The 18,530-nt window shown below is 41.7% G+C and overlaps 1 protein-coding gene across 4 annotated transcripts in view; it reads left to right on the top strand.

The window, feature by feature from the left end:
• The first annotated feature begins 3,013 nt into the window (after positions 1 to 3,013).
• LOC133967661 (PTB domain-containing engulfment adapter protein 1) overlaps positions 3,014 to 18,530 on the top strand; it is a 54,437-nt gene continuing 38,920 nt past the window's right edge. For all 4 annotated transcript variants that reach the window (XM_062403251.1, XM_062403252.1, XM_062403248.1 and 1 more), the window contains exon 1: positions 3,014 to 3,169. The gene's annotated coding sequence lies outside the window, so the exon portion shown is untranslated. The remainder of the gene's footprint in view (positions 3,170 to 18,530) is intronic.

Here is an 18,530-nt window from a genome sequence, read left to right as displayed (position 1 = left end):
GATGGTTTGAGGCAAAGTCACTAAAGCTGTTATATTGATTCTTTCCCCAAATCTCCCTGAGAGCCAGTTTAAGCACCAAAGAGAGAGAGAGAGAGGGGGAGGAGAGAGGGACAGAAAGAGGGACACCTGCAGCTCTGTGCCAGCAGCCTGACAGCGACAGGGGCAGCAGCACTCGGTGGTGCTGCTCCTTCCTTCTCCGCCTCCTGAGGCTGTGCTCGGGAGGCGGATGCATAATGTGCAAGGCTCCGTGCACCAGCTGAGCTAACTGCAGAGAAACTTCTTTTTATAAAGACCAGCAAATAAAGACAAAGGGCTGTATAATTTACCTAAATGCAGATGCGTATAAAAGAAGAAAAGAATACAACAGCACAAATTAAAACTGGATTCATAAATAAAGGAAACATATGAGTATGTGTGGCTTGTGAGATGTGGGTGTAGAACTTAAGATGAATAATGTTATATATGATTTTAAGGCATTTAACCCATAGATGAATAGATAAAAGGAATGCATGGATCATGTTTGGCATCAGACAAACCATAGACAAGCCACAGCCTCAATCTGCAGCCACAACCTCATCCTTCCAATTCACTGCTATCAGTCTTTTAGTTTTCTGCTTTATAAAGATTTGTTTGGTTCCCTCAGCAGTCGCTATTTTTCTGTCTGTGCCTGATTTAGTTTGGTCCCATGTTCTGTTTTCAGGCAATTTATTTTGAAAAAATATATAAAAGAGATACGAGGAGCCAGAAGGAGAAGTCTGCAATTTCCCACAGAGCCTAGGAGTTTTTACACAATATCACTCAAACAGGATGAAACAGTGCAATAGTTGGATTAATAAAATGTTGGCTCTTTTGAAAAGGACGACTCTAAATTATCCACAGAGCCCGTGGTGGAAGTAAATTAGCTCTTCTTTTTCTGACAATAGGAAAGATAGGCCACAAAATATCATAACACTTTTTTTCAATCAGAACTTTTATTGCCAAAACCCACCTCGACCATTTATACTGAGGAAATGTTTAAGTTTCCACTAAGAACAAGAGTTAACACGTTCCCTGAAACATTTGAAACGTGAATATGTCTGGTGATGTCACGTTAACAAAGCAAATATGAATGTAACACTGAGGATGTTGTTAGGTAATATTCAGATATTCATATTATTTATAATCACTGACACTGAAATCCATCAGAGGGCATTCATCACTGGGAAAAAGAAAGGGTTCAATCTGGAAGGGATTGTGCAGTGTCATCAAGAAAGTGTCTCTGAAGCTGATCAGCTGGAGGGAATTTAAAGACTGTGACAGGGGCTGATTTTCTTTATGCATTTTTTTAGCAAACTCCAGCTGTAGATGGGTGGTGGTGGTGGTGGTGGTGTGTGTGTGGGGGGGTGCTATAATCCTGTGAGAGATATCCAAAGCTTCTACGACAAACAATAAAAGTAATTCTCTTTTAAATGCTTTAAACAAGAGGCTGGATTCTGTTATCGTGGACGCAGGGACTGACCTATTTGGATTCTGTTTTGGATAAAAGGGATTTATATCCTAGGGATTTATATTTTTTAGTTATGGTTATATTTTATTGTGTTTCAATACAATGCAACGTGTTACTGATCCTTGCAAGAAGCTGACATTTTGCTTTTCTCAAGACCACAGCACGTTGTTTTTGCAAATGGATAATCTGAAAAACCACATTGACATAAGTATTCAGATTCTTCAAACTCAGCTCAGGTGTCTAATGATGTCAGATGTTTCAAGACCTTGACTGGTGTCCACTTGTGGTGAATTCAATTGATTGGTCATGGGCAGACACACACAAACCAAGCCCTCTGACATCCTCAGGACCCAGAGGGCCACTGTAGCCACCAGTAAGCCCCCACAATGAGATTTGAACTGGTTATGTAATGGTCTTCTATCACTGCCTCTTTATGACCTACAACACCAAACAAGACGATGAGGGAGAACATTTGATTTATCTTGAAACTATTCACAAAGTCTGTCACTGGGACAGATTACCCACAAAGTCAGAGGAAGGCTCTACGCCAGTCGAGCTGGAGAAGCCTCTGTTCAGGAGGAGGAAGAGGAGAGAGAAGAGGGGGAAGCGAGCCAGGCCAGGCTGAAGGTCACCCCGTACAGACCAGCGACCCCTGGTCTGGTCCTCGCCAACTCCAACAAACAAGATGGATGAGATAAGAATGAGAATCTCTCTGCATTACCCCATGCACCCTGCAAACAGCTGTGTGTTATTGTGGTTTGATGTTCCAGCCAACTTTAAGCCCCTGCACTTTGAGTGACTTGGTATTGTCTCAGGTGGGGTATTCCATTCGGCCACAAGAGGAGGGGGAAGTGTGGATCTCTTGTACCACGATAAATGTATTTAACACTTTTGTGAAATCAGTTGTGATATTGTTAGAAGACAATGAAAATGAAAAGTTCCTTGTAGGACATTTAAAGAAAGAAAGAAGTATGCAACAAACAGGAATCCACACATGGCCTTGTATTCAACCCATAACTCTAGATATCAAACATGGTATTTAAAAAAGGAGGCAGCCATGTTTCTTGTAGAAGCCCAAACTCAACACACGTTTGAGTTTTTATAACAACTGAAGTTCATCCACAGGTTCTCTATCATGTTTGGAGGGGGAGGGTGAGGTGAGGGGTGTTCAGCTGCAGTACGACGCTTCACCACTAGATGTCGCTAAATCCTACACCCTGAACCTTTAAGCTACAAAACCTGGTTGTTTGTGTCACTATTTTTGTATTGAATTCCCCAGATGTGAGCACCTACCAAAAAAAACTTAACTTAACCACACTAAAAGCCCTTGAGCAAGGCATGAGCTGCAGCAATGAATCTTTCTTTTCTGATGATGATGAGAATGGTGGTGGTGGTTGATGGTTTGCTCCCCCCCCCCCCCTCCTCTCCTCTCTCATGTATTATTCCAGTGGAGACCACAGAGCCCGGTGACGTCAGAGAAGTCACCGAGTCGCCGCCGCGGCTGAGCCCGAGAGTCTGAGGAGGAGGAGGAGGAGGAGGAGGAAGAGGAGAGGGAGCGAGCCGCTGGATGTGGAGCTCGGACTGTGGAGCTTTTTTCTCTTCTTCCTCTTCGGGACTGGTCGGACTTCTTGTTCTTCTTCCTCTTCTTCTTCATCATCTTCTTCATCATCTTCTTCCCTCAGAGTGAGTAAAGTAAACCTCTCCCTGCTCCGTGTCTTTCTGTGACTCCTGAGATTCCTCCGCTGCTGCTACACGGAGTTAGCTGTGCACCTCCTCCTCCGCTGCTGCTGCTGCTGCTGTTTGCGTGTTTGTGTGTTTGCGTGTTTGTGTGTTTGGGACTTTAGTTCGAATCCTGCGTTGTGTTCCTGCCGCCGCTGCTGTTGTGTTCCCACTCCGGATCTAACGGGAAACTTTAGTTGTTGCAAGTCCGCGCAAGGTGGACCGAGCTACCGCGACGAGTCCGGCTCCTGTCCCCGGAGGGACACACATCTTCCACCAGGCGACACTTTAAAGTTAGCACACAACAAAACAATGGAGGGATACATGGGTCCGTGTGCGTCATCCTCCCCCCCCCCTCACTCTGACCCCCTTGTCACTGGGCAGTCGCTAATGATGGAGGAATAACGGTGCTCCTCACGTGTCGGACCCTCACTCCGCCGGGGGGGGGGGGGGGGGGGGGGTGCGTGGAAAGTTTCCTCATGCGTTCCGTTAGAATATCACGACATCTTTAATTCGGAGACGTGTTTGTTGTTGTTCCCTCAAGCAGAGCATGTAAATAATGAAAATGCATGAGGTGGGTTGTTTTTTTCTCCACTTGTAAAAGGTCCTTGGAAGAGTCATTAAATCTAAAACCACTCCTGCAGAAAGTCTCCCAATGTGTCCGATCCGGAGTCACATCTGTTCTGCTCTGACACCAAACAGGACACATCTCCCGAGGCTCTTGTTTTTCTACACTTTGGCTCATGTGTGCTGTGACCGTGTGCAGATTCCATATGGATCATGCATACATGCATGCACGCGTGTGTCCCTGCGCATGTAGGGCAAGGCTGCAGGAGAGCATCCCTTGTATTATTTACTCGGTGAAACGCTCTGTGTGCTCGGTCTGTGATTCTTCGTTTCTCATCTTCACGTGTCATGATGTATTGTCTGTGTAATTGGAGAAACAGAGGCTTCAACCTGGTGTCAGCGATGCAACTTGTGTGCTGTGTGGTTTTTTGGAAACTTCTCTAAAGGATGCACGAGCCAGTGCTTTGAGGACTGGGAAGCATCTGTCACTTCAGGTTCTGTTTTTCCCCAGTTCTCCTTTTCTCGGTTAGAGGAGTCACAGATTCCCTCGGGTTGTGAAACAGAGGGATTGAGTAAACCAGTTGGAGTCAGCTGTTTTTAGACACATTTGCAGTTTACCAGTAGTCAGTCTCTGAACTGGTTGATGATGTAACGTCCAGTGGACGATCTGTGGATTATGTCGTTTCCAGCCACTAGAGGCAGTAGCTGAATAGCTGTTCTCCAAGTGGCTCATATAGTTTATGCTGTGAAAAATCTGCATGAATTAGCCTGTAGGCTTCTATTAACTGAAATTCAAGGGGACGGCTTTCAGGGTCTCTCGCCGCTTTACAGCACTGAACCAATGTGGTCATGGAGATCTGTAATTAAGAAGCATCTCATGAAGGTCACATAAATTAAACAATAGTCTTTATTCAGCTGGAGAAGTCTGGGCCCCAAGAGAGATGCCACCTTTTGCTTCTAATGAGCTGGAGCTTGACACAAACATGTTTTAATTCAAGTGCACATAAGATAGACAGTAAGACAAATGCAAAATGCCCTTAATTCACATGCAGTTATTTGACATTTCTGCGTTTTTTGAGTTATTCAATAGAACAAAAGATATTTATTTGATGCAAACTGTCTCATGTTCAGCACAAGGTTAATTTCTTTGTATGAATATTAGGTGTACAATAGGTATGTTTTGTGTTTTCATACTCAAGCCTGAGAAGAGAGGGTTTTGATAGAAAGTGAAATGTAACAGTGGGTTCAATATCAGTATGTGGAACCCTGGCAGAGACACTGGCATTAAGAGACGTGCAGCCGAAGATCAGCGAGGAAATGGGCGGGTGAAAGTGTGTGTGTGTGTGTGGGGGGGGGGGGGGGGGGGGGGGGGGGGCACAATCAGTCACCCGCTGACTTCTCCTGACATGTCTTGTTATCAGTGTTGTTACTATGAGAGGATCAAACTGTGTGACACTGGGCCTCCTTGAAGCCTGATATCATTAATAGTCAGAGGAGAAATGATTAGTGGAAATCTGCTCCTGCTCTGATAATTGATTAATTGTTTCAGTCATTTTCTGACACAGAAATGAAAAAAAATACTCGAGGGTTTGCTGCTCGTCTTTGTCTGTCTGTGAGAATCAGAATGTATTTATTGAACAATCACTGTGAAGTGAATTATTATTTGTCACTGTTTGGTTTGCACGGTGTATATCAAATATGTATATATAATATTTAGAATAGCCCAACAGAAGTATCTGTTATGTGTGTTGGATTTTTGTAATAACAGTTTAAGCTTAAAGATGACAACAGGGAAGCTGTCTCTGACAAAGCTTAGGCTCCTCCACAGGTGGGGAACCTAATCCATATGAATATACATTCTCACAGCATCCTTCAGAGGCCATAATAAACGAGTCAGCATATATATTATATAACACTACAATCTCCGAGGTCATGGCTGGATCTGTTTTTCTTTGGTGAGTCGTCTGATGTCAAATGGTAGTTTGGATAATGATGCTAATCGCAGCTGATTTTAGCCAAAACAACTTTCACAAATAAATATTCACCTTAGTAGTGACCTGCTCTACACAGATAGTCCGCCCGGCCTCTTTTCCAAATCTGCAGTGAGTTCATGCACAAACACATCTTGTTGGTCAGTATTTGTTATGTCTGTTGTTTTTTGGTGTTGTGTCCCTTATCAATCAGCTGCTGCACTACACAACGTACTTGTTTAACATGATCTCAGTTGGATCGTGTCCTGTGAAAGCTAATTGTTGAACAAACAACCCAACGTAGAATGTTCATTTTATCTAAGAACATCTGTCTTTGTAATTCATCCAATTAAGCTTCAAACAGTAACGAGACTCGACTTTGACCTTTTCTATTGGTGGAAATATATCCTCAGAAAACAAGGCACACTGGCTCGTCTTTAACTTTAACAAGTAATTGTCCATTTGTCCTTTAAATGGGCAGATATCTGCTCTTCTTGTCTTGACAGTCACCAGGTAACTTGATGGTTTACAGCAGCTTCCTTCACCCTGACTGTGACCTGACAGGCAGACGGACCGGACCACCCTGAAGGACATGTTGATCTATGTTATTTTATTTTAAATTTGTTTGTATTTCTAAGTCTCTTTCTGTGCTACTGTATTTTCGACAGCACTCGTATTTTACCAGTCCTGCATGCACTCACTAGGCTCAGCAGACACTTCATGTAGCAGTGCACTATCCCACAGTGACTGATTGCATCATTACTATCGGCCCTCGCTCTCGATTCCTCACTGTCTCATATGAAAAGTCCTTTCCACACGTAGCTGTTGGAAGGCAGAGGTGAATTCAGCCTCGTGCACCATCAGAAGCCATCTTCCATCCACTGGGACCACTGAGCTGTTGCTCTTCATTGCACATCACTGGTTTTTGAACCTAATCAAGTCCTTGTCAAAACAAAATCCTCCTTATAGGACAAATCCACAGCAGTTTATATTTGTGTCTCGCTGGGTGAAGGTGCTGACACTCAGAAATGTCAGAGCCTCCAGTGTCACCATCTCTGGGATTGAATTAATCTACTCAGCCGTTTTCATAACATCTCCATTAATCACAGGCATTGACAAATGAGACGGCTGAGGGAGCTCTGGGTCCGTCCATGCTGCTGCCTGTTCAGAATCGTGTCCTGTTTCTTCTTTGTCCTTTTGTCTTGGATGAGTCTGGTGTTCTCTCGTTAACCCGAGGCTCCTTTCAAGTGCTAATGCATTTGTTGGGTTCCAAAGATGTGTCACTCTGTAAGTTTATTAAGATCCACAAAGAGGAAAGAAATAGATTATAATATTTAAAGTCCTAGACACTGAAAAGGTATAATTTACTGTCAGAGCTTTGATGTTTGAGCGGAAAATTATAATGTTCGTGCCGGCAGCAGAAATTAGGGCTGTGCATGATTTTACACTGTGACGGATTTTGAAGAGTTTTATATATATATATATAAATATACCCAGTCTCACATAATAACATGGATCCAGGATGCGTTCACAGACAGAATACTTGCTTGCTGCTGATATTACACAACATCTTTCATGCAGTGATGAACAAGTCTATAATTTACAATGTCACATCACAACACATTAATGACAGCACACAAGACAGGTCAGGCCAGCATCTCCCTCCTCTCTCTCCCAGTGTTGACTCTGTTCATAGGGACACTTAGAATTATAATATTTCCCAACATGAAGATTTTAGGTTAGTATGGACATTGAACACTGAAATCCAGCAATACAAAATAACATAAGGATCTACAGTTGAATAGTAGACTGGATGTATGTGTGTTTCTGGGCATGGGTTTGACCATACATGCAACATGAAGGTGTTGTTACCCTGGTCTGTAGACATATATAAGATATAAGATACTTCTTTCATCAGTTTTCTTCCTTTTTAGACCCAGTGAGGTCAAATGTTTATGGTGTCGTTTTGTCTAGTCGTAGGTTTCTGAGGTGTTTTTACGTCAGAAATCGACCAATCCAAACTTGAGTCATACATAAGTCAAAGTAGTAGTGGTAGTGGTAGTGACAACGTTCCTTCTTCTTCTTCTTCTTTTTCTTTTTCTTCTTCTTCTTGGTTTATAACAAACTGTTTCTGAAAACATTTACACATGAAAACAGTTGGGTTTTACGTGGACCTTGATATGTCAGTAGAAGACGTGATGAGGGTGATTTAAAAGAATCATGTAACATAAAACACATTTGAACATTGTACAGTAGCTGCTTAAAAAGCCTAATAAGTCAAGGGTAAATAAACTTTTAAACAAGTGCCTGAAGCAAAGTAGTAATGACAACCTTCAGCATGATAAATGACCCATCTTTTTGGAGTCTAAACAGGATCAGAATTCATAACTTTCTGTGCAGTTCAGTTTCCTCATGGCCTCTGACTGTGGTTCCAATGATCCGTCTCATTCGTCCATTCTCCGTAAACTGTACATATTGATAAAGTTGACATATTCTGGGGAACAAACAGAATTGTAATAATGATATATTATGATAATGATGATGTGTCAAAGCCTTTACCACAATTCATAAACAATATGTTCTGTGTGTAATGTGGCGTGAAACCCGAATGGTCCTGTAATCAAAGCTTAATTAGATTAAGTTTGAAAGTTAATCTTTTAATTCTTATTAGCAGACGTTATCTTCGCCTCCGTGTCGGGAGCTATGGCTGCACAGCAAATGTATTCACAACTGGGACATTCTGACTTCAGACCAGTTCTCAAGATAGCAACGTGACACTGATGTGCTTCACTACATCACCAACACATTTATGGGTGCTCTAAAGGCCGCGGGTTTGATGCCAGAACTGTGTCGGTGTGAAACTTGTATTATACTTGTTGCCTCTCAGCTCCACATTTAAGATTTGCTCCTATTTGTCTGTAACCTGTAACCACAGCCCGTTAAACCTTATTTTGAAAAGGTGGACAAGAGAAGGTGCATATATGCAGTATAAAACATTTTTCTGTATTCATAACCATCTGTTGCCAATTGACATTTGGAGGAAACGTCTCGGACAGTCTGCGGGGGATGCCAGGATGTAAGTAAATCACGGCTCAGTCGAGGGAAGGCAGCGATGGAGAGAAATGAGCCGGCGAGCGTTTGAGAAGAAAGCTCCCATCAGCCTCATTACGTTATTGCTTTCAAAATGGGACTTCAGACTTCTTCTGATTCCAGACAAATCCCTGCCACTAATTTGGTTTGATCTGGTCTACGGCTTCCTGAGCAGCCCGACATGCTGGCTGCTGTTTCTGTCTATGTCATACTTTCTAGCTTAGTTGTACAGTTTCAGATTATTCATTTAATTATACATTTTCTTTATTCCCTCATTGCTTGTCATAGATTGGACACATAGGGTTGCTGTGCGTTTTGATTAATGAAAGTCTCTATGCAATGCAATTTCCTGATGACACGTGTCTGCCTGTGTAGGGGACGAGCCAATGGGATGGGACACATGGCTTCTTGCAATTTCGCCCTCTTGGCTACCAACATTTAATAGTGATGGTCACTATGAACGGAGTCAGCAGGCACGGAGTGAATCCTAAATCAGCTGCCCATTCTGACATTTTGCATCTCTGTCCTTTATCACACCAGTGAGCTCTAACACGTTTTAAAGGAGATGACCTTTAATTTGAAGTGCAAATCAAAGCTGTTAAACTTCCCTTTAACCGTCCGTTAATAATCTGAAATACTTCCAGTGTCATTCTATAGGCTGTGATGCATATTGTTCGTTCGGTGGTACATTTGAATTCCTTTTCCTCAGTGTACGATCAGGACCCTTTAGCAGCTCATTCAACTCGTGGCTTCCTCACAGTGTCGTGCAGATTCAATTATCCACTCAGACATGAAAGCCTCAATCCCCCCCCCCGCTCGAACATCCAATGGAAAAAAACCTAGTGGCTCATATAGAATGCATTTCCAAGAAAGTCTTTGGAAATCCAATTAAAAAACAGAACAGCTGCACAAAGCATCTGAAGGACAACCGGGTGATTCTGTGTCACATCAACAGATAAAATGCAGCAAAAATATTAAATGCTCAATGAAAACCAATCAGTGAAATATTCTTAGTTCAAATCAAGTAACTGCTAAACAAAGTCGGACAAAACCAATGAACGCCATGTCTGACATCTTGGTTTAAGGGTCTTATGTGATTATTTGTACATTTTCTAATTAAAATGCTGTTTCCTCATAACTCTGAATGAAGAAGTTCCTAAGAAAGTATTATAACATGACTATTATATTAAAACACCTTTAAGATCTGAGGATCAGGGTGAAGATATGGTGGACTCCAGAGCATGAAATAGTTTTTAAATCAGCTTTCAGATAGCTATAATTTGACAAAGACATTAAAGGTACATTATAATGGAGAACAATCCCTGGAAACTTAAAAACGTAATGACCTGAGGAACTTTCTGATTCATCAGCAAAACCCGTTTGTTAGCATCACAACCGCTTTTTAAAAATCTCCTTGTCTCAAGAAACTAAAGAAGATACAAGCAAAACATTGTGCACACTACTACTCGGGTAAGATGATGGGTTTTAGTTTGGTTTGCGATATTAATATATGATAAATAAGGAAATCAAATGTGTTTAGTTGGTTACCTCTGCCAAGGGGTTCACATCCCTCTCAGCTTGTTTTTTGTTGTGTACAAACTATTGGACTGATTACAGTGAAACTCTGTGAAACTGAGGGTCACTTATTTTTTGGTTTCTTTAACTTTGCGGCTGAAATTCCCTCTTTTTCTCAGAGAATAATTAATCGCTCTTGATTAAAAAAATGTTTAAAGGAATGATATTTATAAGCATGTGCAATTTGGTGCAGATCCCACTAAAGATCTGGGTCAAGTAGATTTAACTGTGGCAGAGGGAACTGTTTGCCCGGGCTGTGCACTCTACTGAGGGCTAGTAAGTTTGACATGGAACGACCCAACTGTGAGACATCCACTGACAAGCGGGGGGATTCAAGGTTTAGTTTGTGTTACTGAGTTCCTCATGTGAATATGGAATTAGGGAACATATGCAGGACTGGACTGGACATGTGGGCAGTACCAGTTGCATAGTTTTAATATAGATGATGGCAGCAGTGGTGGTAGTGGGATTCCTGTATACTGCACTGTGGTTGTATCCTTTTGACAACCAGTACAGTGTTGGTCTTCATATTTCCCACAGTTCTTTTCCATATTCATTTAAAGTCACTGTGACCTTTGCTCACTGAAATGTTATCACTTCATCTCTGAGTCCATGTGACAACTGATGAAAAATTGAAGATATTTCCTGAAGCAGTCCTGAGACCACATTCAAGTAATCATGTTTCGAAGGCCAACGTGACCTTTGACCTATGGCTATGCTTAAGTCCAAGTGAATGTTTGTGGAAGGATCCTTGACAATGTTCCAGAGATATTACCATCTGGCCACGATGCAGAGGCATACAATTGTACATTTTGTTTTTATGAAGATTGCTTTGTTTTTAATTGTGTGCTTTTTGTGGTTGTTTTTCTTTGCAGAGGTTGTGTTCTCACCTTCATGCAACACACTACAACATAACTGTTTTCTGTTTCACTCTCTGGTCACAGATATATTTTTATGGACATGTACAATATTATTTAATGAGATTTGAAGGTATATAAGTAGTTGACATAGATCTTCTGCTGTCTCTTGTATCATAAGGACAGTTTTAGACACAAGACACAGCCACTAGTGAGCTGGTTAGATGAAGAGTTGTAGGTGAAAAGCAGATGATGCATAATATACTGACACATATGGAGGAGAACATGGAGTCTGGGTTTCAGAAATAACCCTCATCTAGGCTCCTCCATGTATTGCTCTTTGTCTGTAATTGAAACGCACTGTGCACTGCGAAGGCTCTTGATATCCACATTTCATCTTACATCACAGATTCTGCTCAGCGTTCGTGCAGCTGACGAACATCATTCAGATGTGATGGCTCTGAGCACATTGGACAGGCAGACACACTAACACTGGTGATTCAATTAGGCTTTGTACGGCTTCCCCAGCTAACTCCAGAAGTCATCTCATTGCAAAAAGGAAAAAAATATGGCTTTTTTTTATTCCTTGATGATTTCATTATTTCAAGGGGCAAGCCTCAGTGCTTTGCAGCTGGCATTTCTTTGGGAATCCACCATTATCCTCCTGCTGGTAATGAGTTGGCAGAGTGATGTGTTTTTTATTGGTATTGTTTAGCACTTTAGATTGGAGACTGGTTCCTCTGTTCATTCTCTGAGTAGACGGCGTATCTCATCCTCACAGGCCTGACGGCTATTTATGTGTCGTGGATGTTTGGCCAGGGCGGGAGTCTGGAGGAAATACTTATACTTCTCAAGTGCATTATTTATTTACTTCCACACTATCAGCCGGGAAGCTTCCCCTATAAAAAATCATTCACATTAAAAATAATGAGATTTATTTGGGCTCATTACAGCTCCATCTCCTTGTGCATACATTTACTACTACTGTTGTTTGTGTCACACACACACACACAGACACACACAAGTCTCTGGAACACGCTTCTTCAGTTTTGCCATTTATCCAGTATTTTTTAGATGAAATCCAACCAGACACCACTTGTTTTCATTTGCTGAACTCAATCTGGCGTGCACCCAGAGCCACTTCCCATGCATCTGACGTTCTGTCCACTTTCCAGCTCGTCTTCCCTCCAGCCAATGGGAATCACAGTAATTGAATAACAATCCCAGAGGGGACGGCACCGTTTGGTAAAGAATGACAGACATCGAGTGTTGTTTCCATCCACTTGTGTTAATGCCAGTTTTTACTTTAACAAAAACAAAATGTATATAAATCCATGACGTACGTGATTTAAAGTTAAATGTTCGCTGAAACTTTGACTGTGACTTTCCTTAAATCAATGCATATAGATATTATCCCTTGTTTCGGGGTCTCCACCATTGTTTCTATCAATCTTAAGCTGTTAGTGCTTCTGTGTGTCCACCAGCTAGTTTCTTAAATGTGTCTGGTTGCTGTGAACTGAAGGTTGTGGGCTCTACAATTTAAACAATGAGCTTCAAGGCTCTATAGAGCCGGGCTCATATAGTTCTCCGTCTGTAAGCGACACCTCCACCATTACATAGTGACTAGATTTATTGATAGTATGAATACAAACTTTATATTTAACAACGCTGTAAAATTATTTATCAGTAAAACCAAAATGAAACTACAATTTCAATAGGGCCTCATATTACCTTGTTAGTGGCATTTAAATGTTCAATCGCAAAAGGCATGTACATATAAATCAAGATGACGGGCAGACACATTTTTTATAAAAATCAATACTTAAAAAAATAAAACTCATCAGAATTCCTGAGGTGGTAAATGTAGATTATTTTCTCTCCCCTGCTTTGTTGTGTCTTTGCTTTATCTCAGCTCAGCAGCTTGGTTGGAGGTTGTTTAGAAAGCTTGTCTGGCAGTAAGGCAAAAAAAAAAAAAAATAGGAGGAGGAGGCCAGTGAGGAAACCAGTGTGTAATTGCAGCGCTGACAGCCGTCCGGTGTCGGCTCTCTGTGCCGGGGCCGAGCTGCAGACCCGGAGGGGCCCGATGCCACAGGAGCTGAGATCATCCGGGAGTGGACATAGTGTGTGGTACATGTCAGAGAAACATCCAGTGGAATGCAAGGAGCTACTGGTTTCCCATCAGAACGTTATTTCGTAACGTGAGGATCCAACGATAGGGAAAGAGGGAGGGAGAGAGAGACAGCTGGTAGAAGAGCACTGCACACACGTTGCGTTAATGATCTATTATGCTATTAGACGTGTAAAGAAATTGAGATCATTGTGTCGGGACAAATGAGATGCCACCGTCTTATTAATAAATGGAAAACATGGCACCCGCTACACCGCAGCAGATTCTAATACTCTGGATGTCTACAGAACATTTTGGTTGGGAAATTCACTTTTACATGTGGCCTAATAATAAAATTTAGGCTCCCTGATTAACTGTCTGAAGAGTCTTTAGCACAAATGATAAAATGTGTTCTATTAGTCTGATATACATCACTATGATAAAGTCAGATTGCTTTTAGGGATGGAAAGAGAGAAAGTTTTTGCATTTTTTTCACTTTCTTAAACCTTCTTCGTATTTTTAGATAATAATTCATGAATCTTGAGAAAAACAAAATCTGCTGTGTCAAGGAGACTCTCAGCAGCGGTCTGCTCTCTACTGAGGGAGAACATAATGTTGTATAACGTTAGAGTAAATCATAGGCCACACTGTTTGGACTCAGCTAATACAAAATAAACCAAAACATTCTCTCTGCAGATTCATATAAATGTCTGACTATGAGAGAAAAACACCACATGAAGCATAAAGATATTTGTTGCAGTTGGTTTTATGAAGGTGGCTGAAAAAAGTTTTAGGAGAAATGTGGTATTTTAGCCAAAATTAAAATTCGAAGTTGGAAACTTTTTAAATTTTGCTTGTGTCAGAGTCGTGGGTTCAAGGGAAGACAGGAAATGCAGCGATAACAAATGGAGCTCCTTCTGCTTTGTCCGCTCACCACAGACGGTCATGCCGACAAGTTCTCGATTCTTTATTCATTAAACAAACCAAACGCTACTTTCAAACTTTCCCTGTCATTTGGTAAATTGGACGTCAGACGTTTCAGACACTGAGTCGTGGGGTTTTGGTCACAGTGGTTTGACCAAAGGAGTGATTCTACATTCAAAATGTGAGGGCTTGGTTCTGCTCTGAAGTCTTTTAAGTTAAATTACCCGACGTTTGCTTTGGCATATTCTTTGATAAATCTGCTGTGGGTGCTGCTGGAAGTCTGTCTGTTTGAATCCGATGTGCTAAGTTGTGGGAATGCCCCACAGACTATATCTGCGTGACAGTTTATTATATTATGTATTGATATTCTACCTGTTGTGTGCATTGTACAGGTTTTACTAATGCATCATCACAATGGGCATTCAGTCGTCACTGTCGTTTTCTCAAAGCACACATTTTCCCAAACCTCATCTTGACCTTTAAAAGCCGATGTCCCAACTTTGTCATTCGTTACCAGCAGGGACCGGGCTTGTCCTCTTCCCTCGCCGGCTCCTTTTCTTCTGCCACACTTTGCTATTTCGCCCCCTAATGCCCCCCCCCCCCCCCCCCCCCCCCCCCCCCCTGTCAGAGAGGAACAGGCAGTGATGGATGCTAATCACTTTCCCTGTTTGCCCGTCCAGCCCCGCGGCCTCTCCGAGAAGCTCAGCCCCGGCTTCCCTCCTTAAGCCTGTGAATAAATGAGCCGCTCTCCTCATTCCTAACCCCGGTGTCCCTGCTGGTAATATACCTGTACTCGCATGTAATTGACTCTGAACGGATGCGGTTGTTATTTCATTTGACATCCATCACGTAAATATAATTTGTCGCAGCATATTTGCTGACTGAGTCATATTCGGTAACTTGAAAATGAATTTGAATATTAGCTTTGTTGTTTGTTATCAGAAATCAGAAGCTGGCTGGTTTTCTGACTCCCAGACGGTGAACTGGGTTTAATGAGAGTTTCTCTGCAGTGCGGGATTGGAACTCTGAAAATCCATTTCCAGTAAATGAGCTGCTGACTTCCTTTGTCAGAAGAAACATTTAAGGCAATTAAATATTGATGACAATCACTCACGGCTGTATTGGAAAGAGAACATTAGCTTTCCACTGATGACTGATTGATAGGTTCGTCCAGAAACTTGGTGAAAATATTGAGCCATGTGTTGAAGGGGGCACGGGGGGGCAGCGGTTAGCAGTGTCATCTCACACCAAGAACTGTCTGGGTTTAATCCCCCCCCCCCCCCCCCCCCCCCGGCCGACTCATGGGCATGTTCTCCCTGTGCCTGCTGTCCATGGCTTCATTGCACAGCACACAGACAGACGTTCAATAAAAGACCCCACTGGGAGATGTTAACTGGTTATGAAATGGCCTTGTTTAAATGTTGCTGCCTCTTTATGACTTACAACAGCAAATGAAACAATCGGGAGGGAAATTGGCAGGAAAGACAATGTTTAGGCGAAGGGAGAGGAAACGGGGGAAGAAGCAAGCCGGGCTACGCACTTGGCCAAAGGCTAAAGGCTAAAGGCTAAAGGCTAAAGGCTAAAGGCTAACCCGTAATACAGACCAGTGCTCCAGAGTCTGTTCCTCACCAGCTGCAGGTCTCTTACCATCGAGATGGACACCAAACGCTTATCCCCCAGCTGTGTGTTAAATCTTTATTTTTACATGAATATGTTGAGCATTCTGATCTTTTTGACTCTGAAATAATAGTGACTGTGAGCATGGATGTCAGTCCTGTGATAGAGTGCCGACCCATTAGGGTTGTAGCCCAAGGTCAGCTGAGATTGGCTCTAGGCCCCTGTGACCCTCGGAGGATAAGAGGTATAGATAATGGATGGATGCTTTGAAGTAGTAAATCCACCGCAGCTGAACTTTTGTTCTCAAAGACAAAATGTATTCTCCTCTGTGTTGGTAGGATCCCTTTAACTTTTTGTGTTTTGAATGAACCAAAATACAAAATTGCATCTGATAACCATTGTCTAATAAATTTGCTGATTATTTGCCCAAAGCATTTCCCAGAAACGATAAAAACACCTCTAACTTCAGATTGTTTTGTCAACCCAATAGTCTAAAATCCAAAACTATTCACTTTGCTTTTTGTTGCTTTTATTGTCTTATCTGTTAATATTCTTTTGGAAGATAATATTTGATATTTTCTCTGAGAATATATACAAAGAGTAGTTGTCAGTAAACTTTATATCAATTAATGAATCTGTAAAATTTTAATGTTTTAGCCTAAAATGCATCACAACATGGACAGTAAATATTTTTTCCACCCCAGGACAGACTCAGAGGAACAAGCCAAATAAAAAACAGTATTGATGTTATTTTGTTTAGAGAAACGATAAAGTCTCATCATTCCCCTAAACAAGTTACCTGCCCACAGTGGATTATGGGATATCAGGGGCAGTGAAATATCCTGGTATTAAGTCCTACACGTTTGGGAAATGAAGGCCACGTTGCCCCGAGCCTCCAGTTAAGTCATTGTGTTGAGAAAGTAAATCACACGTCTTTACGCAGTATATGGCTCAGCAACAAATGTTGTTCCGTTATTCTTCAGCTGTGGAAAACAAGGAGACAGTGACAACTCTTCCATTTCTATAACGTCTTTGATTGGACGGGTATTAGCCTATAAACCAGTCTCAATCCAGGTGGTCCATCTCATCACTTTCCAATACTGTAGAGCGCAGTCTGCCCTGAAGAAGTAATGCTGCTTTTATTATAACCTCTTGTCTTGTAAATTCCACAGTGTGAGCCCCCCCACACCCACATACACACTGTCGGCTGTGCTGCGCTGACAGTGATCGATATGTACATTCAAAAAGTTGCTCACCTGGAAAGCCCAGCACGGAGGTTAGACTTTGTAAAAGGGCAAAGAAATATGTTTATATAAAGAGTTAATTTCTGCTCATACAGTTGTTGTTGTAATACTGTGGCAAGATTATCAGCAGTGGGATGAATATTATGTTATAATTGATTAATTATGATAATGTAAGAGATAACAGTTTGTTTCTAGGTTGGGGCGTAATGGTTCCACATAAAGACATATTTTTCACTTGCTGTTATTCTGCCTCATAGAGTCTGAGCTCTATAAGAAATGAGGAATCCTGACTTTTGGTTCGAACGTCTAAATCCAGAATTCTGAAGTTGTGTTCCGCTTGCTTAGTTACCCTCATGGCCATTTCCTGTCACAGCTACTCTGTCCACTGACAGAGAGGGATAGTCCCCGGGGAGATTGCTTTGGCCACTGGCCCAAACATGCAATGAACTTTCAAGTTGGCATGAGGTCTGTCCTTCTTTGTGTGAGTGGAATCCACTCCAGTGAAGTTCAGTTCATCAGTCCAACATGTAGAACTGAGAGGAAATATATTGAAATGTATGTTTTATCTACAGTGAATAATTCAAATGATATCAAGTTCTGTGAACCCTCTGAGAAGAGTTTTTTTTCCTATTGTGAATTTACTTATTGTGAATTTCTCATACTCCAAAAAAACTATATTTTCTGTGTGGTATTAAGTGTAATGTAAGTGTTATTGTGTACTATTAAGTGTAATCAATACATGATAGGTTCACTACCAGAACAAAACATATATAGAAATTATGCATCTTCAAGCCTCACCTTGGATAAGTCGCTGTTGAACAGGGTCGTGGTTGTAAGATCAGAGTTTAAGGACGTACACAGCAGCAGATATAGGATATGACATTGTAGTGAATTGTTAACATGTCGTCTTTTGGAGTTTATTTGTCTGACAACAGAATGAGAAACAACATGTACATGAGAAAAGCTTTATTGGGATATCGTCTGCATTGATATGATGTATCTGTGAGCACAGAGAGGAGGAAAGATGCAAGTAGATAAAAGGGCTGAAACCCAGTCGCATTAACATCAGGAGTTTGCTACTCAGTCAATGACTTCATCCAGCAACATTAAGCAAGTATTTAAAAGTAATTAAAAGTAATTGCAGCAGTTTCCAACTCGGTCCTCAATGTGGGGATAATGAGGTCAAGCCATATTGCTCAGCCTAACGCATCTTTACATTACATAACATTAAAAAATCATTTAGCTGACTTCCAATAAGTGCATTCAGCCGTGAGGGTAGAAACTCAAAATGGCCAGAATCACCAAAGTACATTGGCTTTGAAAGAGCCAAACTGCAAAGTGCCACATATACGTGTAACTTCACTTAGAGCAACT

This window comes from Platichthys flesus, chromosome 13 (assembly GCF_949316205.1).
Source record: "Platichthys flesus chromosome 13, fPlaFle2.1, whole genome shotgun sequence".
Classification (NCBI taxonomy): Eukaryota; Metazoa; Chordata; class Actinopteri; order Pleuronectiformes; family Pleuronectidae; genus Platichthys; species Platichthys flesus.
Note: the sequence above shows the minus strand (reverse complement) of the source record. Positions and strands in the feature narration are given on the sequence as shown.